Raw genomic sequence first — 10,093 nt, forward strand, 5'->3', positions numbered from 1 at the left:
GGATGGATGGATGGATGGATGGATGGATGGATGGATGGATGGATGGATGGATGGATGGATGGATGGATGGATGGATGGATGGATGGATGGATGGATGGATGGATGGATGGATTATGTACAACAATGGATGGATGGATGGAATAATATACAACGATGGATGGAAAGGTATAGAACGATGGATGTATGGGGGAATAATATACAATGATAGATAGATAGATAGATAGATAGATAGATAGATAGATAGATAGATAGATAGATAGATAGATAGATAGATAGATAGATAGATAGATAGATAGATAGATAGATAGACTGATCACACACTGCAGTAAATGCCAAAATGGAGCACGTCGTGCGGAGCGACAGACAGCTTGAGTCTGGGGTTTAAAGGAAAAGAGGAAGAACGATTATGATCTAATCCTTCTGCAGAGGGGTGCACAAATCCCCAATCCCAGAATACACATTTAATTGAATCAGCGCTTGAGACAGTGGAGAGAGCAGCTTGTTAATGAAGAGTAATGGGGGAGATCAGTGTGCGAGCAGGTTCTCCTCCGAGAGATTACAGCGCCCGACTGAGAACACCCGGCAATTACACTAAACCCGAAAGGAAATACCGCAGAAGAAAATAATATGACATGGTTGGTGTGGCGGATTTCAAAAAGTGCTTTTGTACGTAGCTGCGAGTTTTTTTAAAGTGCACCGGCAGCGCTGTGCTCGCAGAGATGGCCGAAGTATGAAATATGATCTTGATTAAATTGAGTTGCATGCATAAATTATTAGAGAAAGAGAGAAAACAACATGGGCCAGAGGCCAATGACAAATTCTCATCTGAGGAAATGAGGGCTGCCGTTGCCAGGCTGAGGAATTTGTTTAATGACCTCCGCCTGTTCAAGGTAATGCGAAGGGAAAACAAAAACAATAAAAAGTAGGATGAAAAATGAAAATAATTATCCCTCAGAAAAATAGTCGCCTACAGTTATGGCTTTTGTGTTTTTAACATCTGGCTTCAGAGATCTAATCAAACGTGCTGTACGTTCGATGTGATGCTGGTAATGTTTCTCCTGAATCTGAGCTGGGAATGGACAACCCATGATGATTAGTCAAACAACAAACAGATGGTCAATTAACTTCCATTCGTTAACTTAATTGCATGAAAGAAATTGCTGAAACCCTTCAGTGTGTGTGTGCTATTATTTGATGCATGCATTTGTAACGTAATGCGTTGGTCTGAAATACTTTAAAGGCATGAAACTGCAAAAACAAAAACTATTTTCAGACAGACAGTTTTTGATTCTAAACTTAGTTTGGCTCTGGTCTTATTGATCGTTTTTCTCTTGCGTTCAACCAATCAGACGAACTTGGCCACTCAAATACTGTATGCCGGAAAATAGGTCAATATTTTATGGAAGCTACGGGTTTTATTTATTTCTGCTAGTCCTCTTTTGGACATCCAGTTTCATCTGGACAAACCAGCATGTGTTTCTCAGAATTTCTAATATTATACATTGAAAGCTAGACAGTGACAAAGGAGAAAATGTAACGCAAGATAAAGAAGAACAGGCAGCCGGAGGCCTATATTATCTGTCAGTCAATAACCTGAGGCAGTCTGGATCTACAGGAAAATATGTCATTACAATACTGACTGGTTGATGGCATGACAAGAACGTATTCAGTCCCAAACCCTTCCGGTGATATGTTTCAAAATACAAACGTCCAGGCATTCCCATTCATGTCAATGGGAATTGTTTGGCTGTGCTTCAAGAGAGAGTATGTTATCAGATTCTTCAATTTAATTTCATCATCGTCACCTAATGTAAAGGCCGATTTAGTGATGTTTAATATGTGTGCCTTGAATCAAATCCGTTGATTAATTTTTAGGTGAGCATTTGGTCCGAGTAAGATTTCTGTTTATGTATTGATTTTTCATTGGCATTTCAGATAAAGTCTAACATTAGTCGGTAATGTTCAACATTGATCCCAAAAAAGCCACTTTTTTTCACAGCAGGATCTGTACAGTATTATTTAATATCATTCACAAGCAATTTTAAAGACGTAAAACACTTGATGTGGTGCTGTGAAACGGTAGTGTACTTTCATCATCCTCACGTCAGTAGACTGGTTTTGTCCCATATATCTAACGGGTTTTGTCCCATATATCTAACGGGTTAAATACAGCAGAAAGCCGTACAGTGAGTATACTGACAAACACTGAGATTAACCATTTCACTTAATACCATCATTACATCATACTTCAATCAGAATTTACTTTAGATTTCATGAACACAATCTGAGAACAATTGAAAACGAAAACCAAATGAAGCCAAAGTAGTTTAATTAATTACACGAAAACAAACACGGCATCCTCATATTGCGCGGATCTACCATCTATCTAGAACTAGCAATGATACACAGTTTGGAAACAATAAAAGAGTAAAAATCATTCAGAGTTCTGCATGACTCAAATCGATTGGCATTCAGTGGTCAGATGTTTCCTAATCTAAACTGTCGTCCACTGCAATGGCGTATATCTGAGCGCTCATCCTGGTAAAGAAAAATACTGTCATTATCTCTTGTATCACCCCGCAAATCAGCTCTTTCATTTCCTACAAAACACACCTGGAGCAACTGTGTGTGTCAGTCTGTTTGAAGCAGATTGTTTTGTACTACTTAGACAGAAGGTGGCTGTGATTTAATCTAAATTCAGAATGAATTCTGGGTTACACTTTATTTCGATAGTCCACTTTAGGCATTCTACTAACTATAAGTAACTCTGCAACTACATGTTAACTTACTGTCATTAGAGTATTAGTCGACTGTAGTAGACTGTCAGGTTATGGTTAGGTGTTAGGGTTCGGGTTAGGAGAATAAGTTGACATGTAGTTGCAAAGTTACTTATAGTCAGTAGAATGTCTAAAGTGGACTATCGAAATGAAGAGTTACCGAATTCTGAAATTCTTCAAAAATGTATTTAAAATCATTGAAAGCATTGCAATGCATTGGAGAAGCATTTATTCCTCCTATTGAGGAAAGAATCACGATGCATTAGAGATTTATTTCTCTCTCTCTCTCTCTCTCTCTCTCTCTCTCTCTCTCTCTCTCTCTCTCTTATTTTTATTTACAACACATATCCAGTATATATAAAGTGTTACATCATTACAGTTGCTACACTTTGCAAATCCCAATACTACGGTGGCCTAGTAGTGCACAACACAACGGAATTTAAAAAGCAAACATAAGTTCACAACAAAACTAAATTAATCCACAATACAACAGAAATACGTCACAACACAACGGAAAATGTACAACACAATGGAAATAAGTCACAACACAATGGAAAATGTAACACAACGAAATAAAGCCGCAACACAAAGGAAAATGTACAACACAACGGAAATAAGTCACAACACAACAGAACATGTACAACACAACAGAAATAAGTCACAACACAACAGAAATAAGTCACAACACAACAGAAATAAAGCCGCAACACAAAGGAAAATGTACAACACAACGGAAATAAGTCACAACACAATGGAAGATGTAACACAACGAAATAAAGCCACAACACAATGGAAAATGTACAACACAACAGAAATAAGTCACAACACAATGGAAGATGTAACACAACGAAATAAAGCCACAACACAATGGAAAATGTACAACACAACAGAAATAAGTCACAACACAATGGAAGATGTAACACAACGAAATAAAGCCACAACACAATGGAAAATCTACAACACAACATAAATAAGTCACAACACAATGGAAAATGTACAACACAAATTAAATAAGTCACAACACAATGGAAAATGTAACACAACGAAATAAAGCCGCAACACAACGGAAAAGCTCCAGATCGACCACTAGAGGGCTCTCGGAGAACGATAAAGTTAGTTTTCCATGCCTTTTAAAATGTCGTTGTGTTGTGCACTACTGGGCCACCGTACAATACAGCATAAGTAGTCAAACCTGGAACAATCTGGAACCTTCTCGTTTTCACAAGGTGACCAAGCCCGATCTCATCCCAAGGCGTCATATACTGACACTTTTGACATTTCGTCTACATCCAACGCACATGGCACCCTTTAGCGTCAATATGAGACGCAGATAGATATGGGCCAGAAGGCGCCTCCTAGCGGTCTAACCCTAACCCTACCCCAGACCTAAACCTACCCACAACCGAACAAAGCTCTGTGCGTGTCATATTGACGCTAAAGGGTGCCATGTGCGTTGGATGTAGACGAAATGTCAAAAGTGTCAGTATATGACGGCCTAGGATGAGAATGCTTTGGGTGACCAGTCGTCATCAGAAGTAAAGAAAAGTCAGGGAGAAGCAAAAAAAAAAAAAAAAAACACCATTGGCAAAGCAACTGAAAATGTTGTAGTGCCAACAGCAGTGGCAGTGTCTCCATGTCAAATGTGCTATAATTAGCTTCAGGCCACTTAAATCTCTTTGAGAAATGGGACACTGGGCGGTCGACTTGTAGAAAGCAACTCCACACTAACTCTCACAGCAATGACTTCAAGTGTAGTGAAGAAAAGAGGCTGCAACTAATCTCAAAGCTTTCTGCCTTCCAGTAGACCACATGAAACATGATCTGTAAACAGATCAGAGGAGGAGTCGCACGAGCCAAACGAGCACAGCACATCTGTAGAATAATGGGATGCCCCCAAAACCCCTTTTTTAATTATTAATGTGTCTCTTCAGCTCGGCCAAATTCATATTTGTCTGTTTGGAAAATACACTGAAAGACAGAGTCGAACAAACTTTCTGGGCTTTATGTGATCAGTAACAAAAACTTTCAGCAACAAAATATATAAATAAATACACAGCAAAGGCTTGTAACAGGGTTAGAGAGATTTGAGATGTTAGCACCTGAATAAGTGAGGACTGTATCGTGTTTTTCTGGTGTTGATCTGGTTTCAACAGTAGTTTGATCTACAACATATGGTCTGTGTCTTCTGGGTGAAGAGTGTTGAATGTGTGATATTTAGTTTAGTTTTATGTAGGATGGAGAAACCTGAGGCCATTCACAGAACATTCTCATATTTTCTAACTCAGTAAATGTTTATGAATGCAAAATATTCATACCTTTATTTCCAAGAATGTTCGTATCAATTTTCTTAAGCTTTTTTTTTTTTTTTTTAAATACAACACTTAATAATAATTTGAATTCCTGTAAAGAATGTTCAAAAAATCATTGGTAAAATTATCTTAAAGTCACCATGAACTCAAAAAGGACAATTCTCAACTTTTTCTAACAGAATATTGCAGTGTTTTTGATTCATGATTTATCCGTGCACATCATTATTGTTTTAACTTCATGTTCCTGGTAATCTTGAATCAGAATAAGTTCCTCTTGCAGCATCTCTTCTCTTCTCTGATGACGAGGGCGGGGCGACCTGTCACTCACATGAGATCAGCCAATAGCAAACCACAACCAGCCAATCAATTCCCCACAGGCAAAATCAAGCCCCGCCCTACATTTCCAGAATCCGTTTCACTCGGATATACGGCACAATATAGGAAAGAAAGTTAGGATAGCATAACCTCGTAATTGTCTTAAAACCCCAAAGGTATGGTTAATGAATTTATTGTGTTGTTTCAAATATTATGGCTACATATATTTTGTATTACTATTACTGTTTCTAGGGATGTGCTCTGAAGTTCTCTGAAGTGAAACCAACAATGTTTTGCTAGTAATTTCACTGGCAGAGGTTTTATTGTGTGAAATGGATGTTTTTTTGTTTGTTGGTGAATGGGAATGCTATGGGATTATTTCCCTCCAGGTATTATAAACCTTCTTGAGACACACAATGTAGAAGCTTTTACAAATATTACTAGCAGTGACTGGTGGCTGCCTTGAAGTAGGAAAAAACACTTTCAAATTTGGTCAAAATAAAAACAGAAAATGTTTTAGTAAATCTCTGCTTACTACATGTTCCCTGCAACCGGGTCAACAAAGAGGTTCATTTTAACATTCATTAGGCCCTGTATCAGGTTTATCACTGCTATTTTATTGACCTTCTTCACTTCTTCTCTAGTCACAGTGCTCAGGTCTTCCAATCATTAGAGAGCTGTCAATGTAAATCTGAGGGTGATCAAGTCTGTTCTGTGGTCAGCCCTGAAATCTGGAATAGTCTTCTTAATTTATATATGTATTTAATTTGATATGCTTTGACTGCACATCTACAACCGTTTAACTGAATTACAAATGTAACGGCTGCATATTTTCCCAAACTCCCATCGTGGAACAATGGAACATCAGGAAAAGCTGTCAAAAATCCTTCAGTGTTAGTCACCAGAATGTACTATAAAACCAAATAGTACACAATGTTGGGTGTTATGCATTATTAAGTAATTAATTACTGTAATTTAATTATTTTGTTTCCTTGAAATAGTAAAGTAAGGGAATACTCTTAATTTCTCTGTAATTTAATTAGTTACTTCGGATGTAATTGCATTAAATACTGCATAGAACAATCTATATAAAACAATAGTGGATTTAACATCAATTTTACGTTGTCTGATCTTAAAATATATATTTTATTGATTCCTTCTCCCTTTAAATACTTTGGTCAGTTCAAGAATAATTTACGCAATTGTATATTATATATTTGGAATAATTAAAAGAGCAGTTTCATGTTGTATTGTTCATTGAGGTTTATAAGTAGCGCAATACTTTTTAAAGAGAGTAATTAGAACAGTAATCTATAATTGCACTGTTGAAGATGCAGTTAGCTAATAAATGATTACTTTTTTAGAATATTTAGTAGAGTATTGAGTTTTACAAGCAAGTTTATCTAAATGTGATTTTTTTTTTCTTTTTTCTTTTTTCTTTTTTATTCCTGGTACTACTTTAAAGGGTATGAATTTGTACAGTACAGTGACAGGTGACCTATTTTCACAAAAACTAAATACATGATTACTAGTAAAAAAAAATCTAATTTATTGATTTTGTTCATATTCTTGGGACCTTATGTGAATTATTTTAACAAATTAATATATGGAACAGAATAGCTCCAGGCGCAACAGGTGCATTAGAGCTATAATTAACATAATTTAAAAGATTAATATCACGCTTTTACTCAAAACTCACTCTAAACCACCGAGTGTTTGTATGAATTTCTGATCACGATCTAATGTGTATTTTAGACATAAAATGTTACAGCAGCCAGAGAAAATCTAGCATTAAAACATCAATAGTCAAACTGGCCAACTAAAACGAACACCGATCACCATAATGGTGACATACATAACTATTTTTTTCAATTAAATGTAAAATCTAAATCTCTGTTAATCTCAATAAGAACTTTTGTACACATATGACAGAAATAAAGTCAATCTGGTGTGTAATAAGTGAAGCTGGTAATGCAGTTTTTGGAGTTGTTAAATGACGTTGGAGTCTGAAATCAAAGAAATGTTTAGACGTCGACCCAATTTTCATTTTCATTCAAAATTTGACGTCGGAGCGATGATGGAGTCCACGTCCAATACGATTTCTAGCTGGGGTGAACTCAAATTGTGGCCATTGCACCCCTAGGATAATGTAGATACATGTTCATGCACAATGAACAACATTGTTGAATTTGAAAAGAACTTACTACATTTTCCAAATGGAAAAATTTAGCCTACCTGTAGTAACATTTCTGCAAAATGATATTACACAAGTACAATTCTGTACACAGCTAAAAAAAAAAAAAAAAAAAAAAACGTGTTTAATTAACTCTCTCCAGAGATTATTTGACTCCACACTCAAGAGTGTTAAAATGAACTCTGAAGCATTGTTGATTAGATAATTAAGTGATTAATGCAATGATAATTGACCATTAGTGTAGACCCCTGATGTTAACAAACAGAATCACTGATGGAAACAGTCACCCTTTTTAATTCACCATTATTGTGATCAGTGTTTGTTTTAGATTAACTATATGTATAGCCTTTAATTACCAGCTAATCGCTACACCTGCTTAGCATTTATAATGTAAACATCCATTATATGAATATACACCAAATCACATGAAAATGACACACAAACCATATTCAGTCATAATTGTGTGTTTATTAGCTACTTGTTTCATATGTAGAAATGTTGTTTTGAGGTTTGTTGTTGAGGAGCTGCAAATAAGGGAGTGTAAAGGACAGCGACTCCAGAAGTGCAGGAATTATGATCACGTAAGATGATTGACAGCTCTAGACCAAACAAGCGCTCGATGAGTCATGCCTCATGCAAAAATCAGAACAGGAGAGACAGAGCTCGGTCTAAACGCTCTTTCAGCTCTTCAGAACGCATAATTTTCAGTGGGAAATGAATAGAAATTATATTCTGTATGACGAAATATTTTGCAAACGTGAGAATAAATAAATAATTCTTCAAATATCCGCGCTCTATGGACTAAGAGCCCTAACGGATGCTTTGTAGAGTCTCCACGTTAACACACATAAACCGGAGCAGACGTGACAGAATATGAATTTGTGTTGTTTTTCTATTCAAAATATGAAAAATTACAGATTGATTGTTTTGCACTCCTGACATAAACTAAGAAATTACTGCAACCTAATTTTATCATTAAAAGTGGTCAGACATCAAAGCTGGAGTCTTAAATATTTCTAATGATTCTCAGTTTGTGCAACTACATCAACTACTGTAACTATACTTGGAGTATGAGTAAGTAGACTGTTAGGTTATGGTTAGAGTTAAAATAATTTGACATGAAGTTGCAAACTTACTTATAGTCAGTAGCATGTCCGTTGAGGAGAATCAGAATAAAGTGTTAGCAGATATTAAGCAGACAATCTACTAATACTCTAATGACATGTAGACGCAACATTACTAATAGTTAGTATGTCTAAAGTGGACCACCAAAATAAAGAGTTGCTTAGTTTTACTTAGATACTTTTTGATTCTCTTCTTTAACCCGGTCGCATGCCGTTAATATCAGACTTGGTATCCAAATTCTGTGCTACAGTGAACCGGTCCAAAATAACAGATGCCTGCTTCAAATGCCCAGGACTGGATACAAAGGGCAAACATGTCATTGACCATCACTTATGTCATCATTGAGCCTTATTCTCACAATACGCACAGTTTGCACCGACGCCATCACACACAGAGGCTTTGCACTGCTATGAAACTGAAAGCAAAATTTTTTGATAGTTTTGCACTCATTCATTAGAGTGGAGGTGTTGAAACTGAAGTGCCATCTGTAGTCAATCCACAGGGTCTTAACCAGCAGCATTTATTGCACATATGATTACGGGGTGGCGTGCTGTTTTCTTTACAAGCCATCTGTCCAGGAAAGCCTACAGGAGAACAAAATAGGATTCAGTGCTGGAAAACATGAATCACACATTAACTACACGGATCTCATTCATTTTGTTTTAAGGCTATAAAGTTGTTGGACAGAAATATACATGTTTGTCACCTAACGCATAACAGCTTGATCCAATAATATCCCATAGAGCACAACGGCCCACCTGCCCTTCCTCGACACTCTCCAATTTACATTGCTCTTTTCATTTTATTAAAGGTATAGTTGACTCAGAAATGAGACATCTTGTACATACAGCAACAGTTCATGAGGCTAACACCGTGCCCTAACCAGACGCGATGCGATAAGATTCCAGCGACAAATAATTTGTCTGTCCACACTAGATGTGACGCGACTGCGAGATGCGTAAAAATCAATCAAAACCCACAGCCAATCAGAACAGCGTGTGGGCAGAATCAGCCAATCAGAACAGCGTGTGGGCGGAGTCTCACAGCGAGTGCACGGCACCAGAGAGTAATCTCGACGGCGATCGCAAGAAAATGGATAAGTACATAATCAAATTCACAAATATTACTCCATTTAAACATTATTCAAATACATAGGCTACTGAGTTACTAAAACCATCTTTGTCGAAGAATACACTTGTTTGTACGTTATACACAGTTTGAACGTTCTTGTTTCCATTTGTTTAATTTGAAGATCTGAGGTGAATTATCCATTGTTGCTTTTACAGCTACAAAGCTGGAGCACTAAATGATATTCAAAGTCACATGACACGCTTTTAACATTAAATACAGCACATAAACAGTACCTGAGATTA

The sequence above is a fragment of the Rutilus rutilus genome, assembly GCF_951802725.1.
Source record: "Rutilus rutilus genome assembly, chromosome: 7".
NCBI lineage: Eukaryota > Metazoa > Chordata > Actinopteri > Cypriniformes > Leuciscidae > Rutilus > Rutilus rutilus.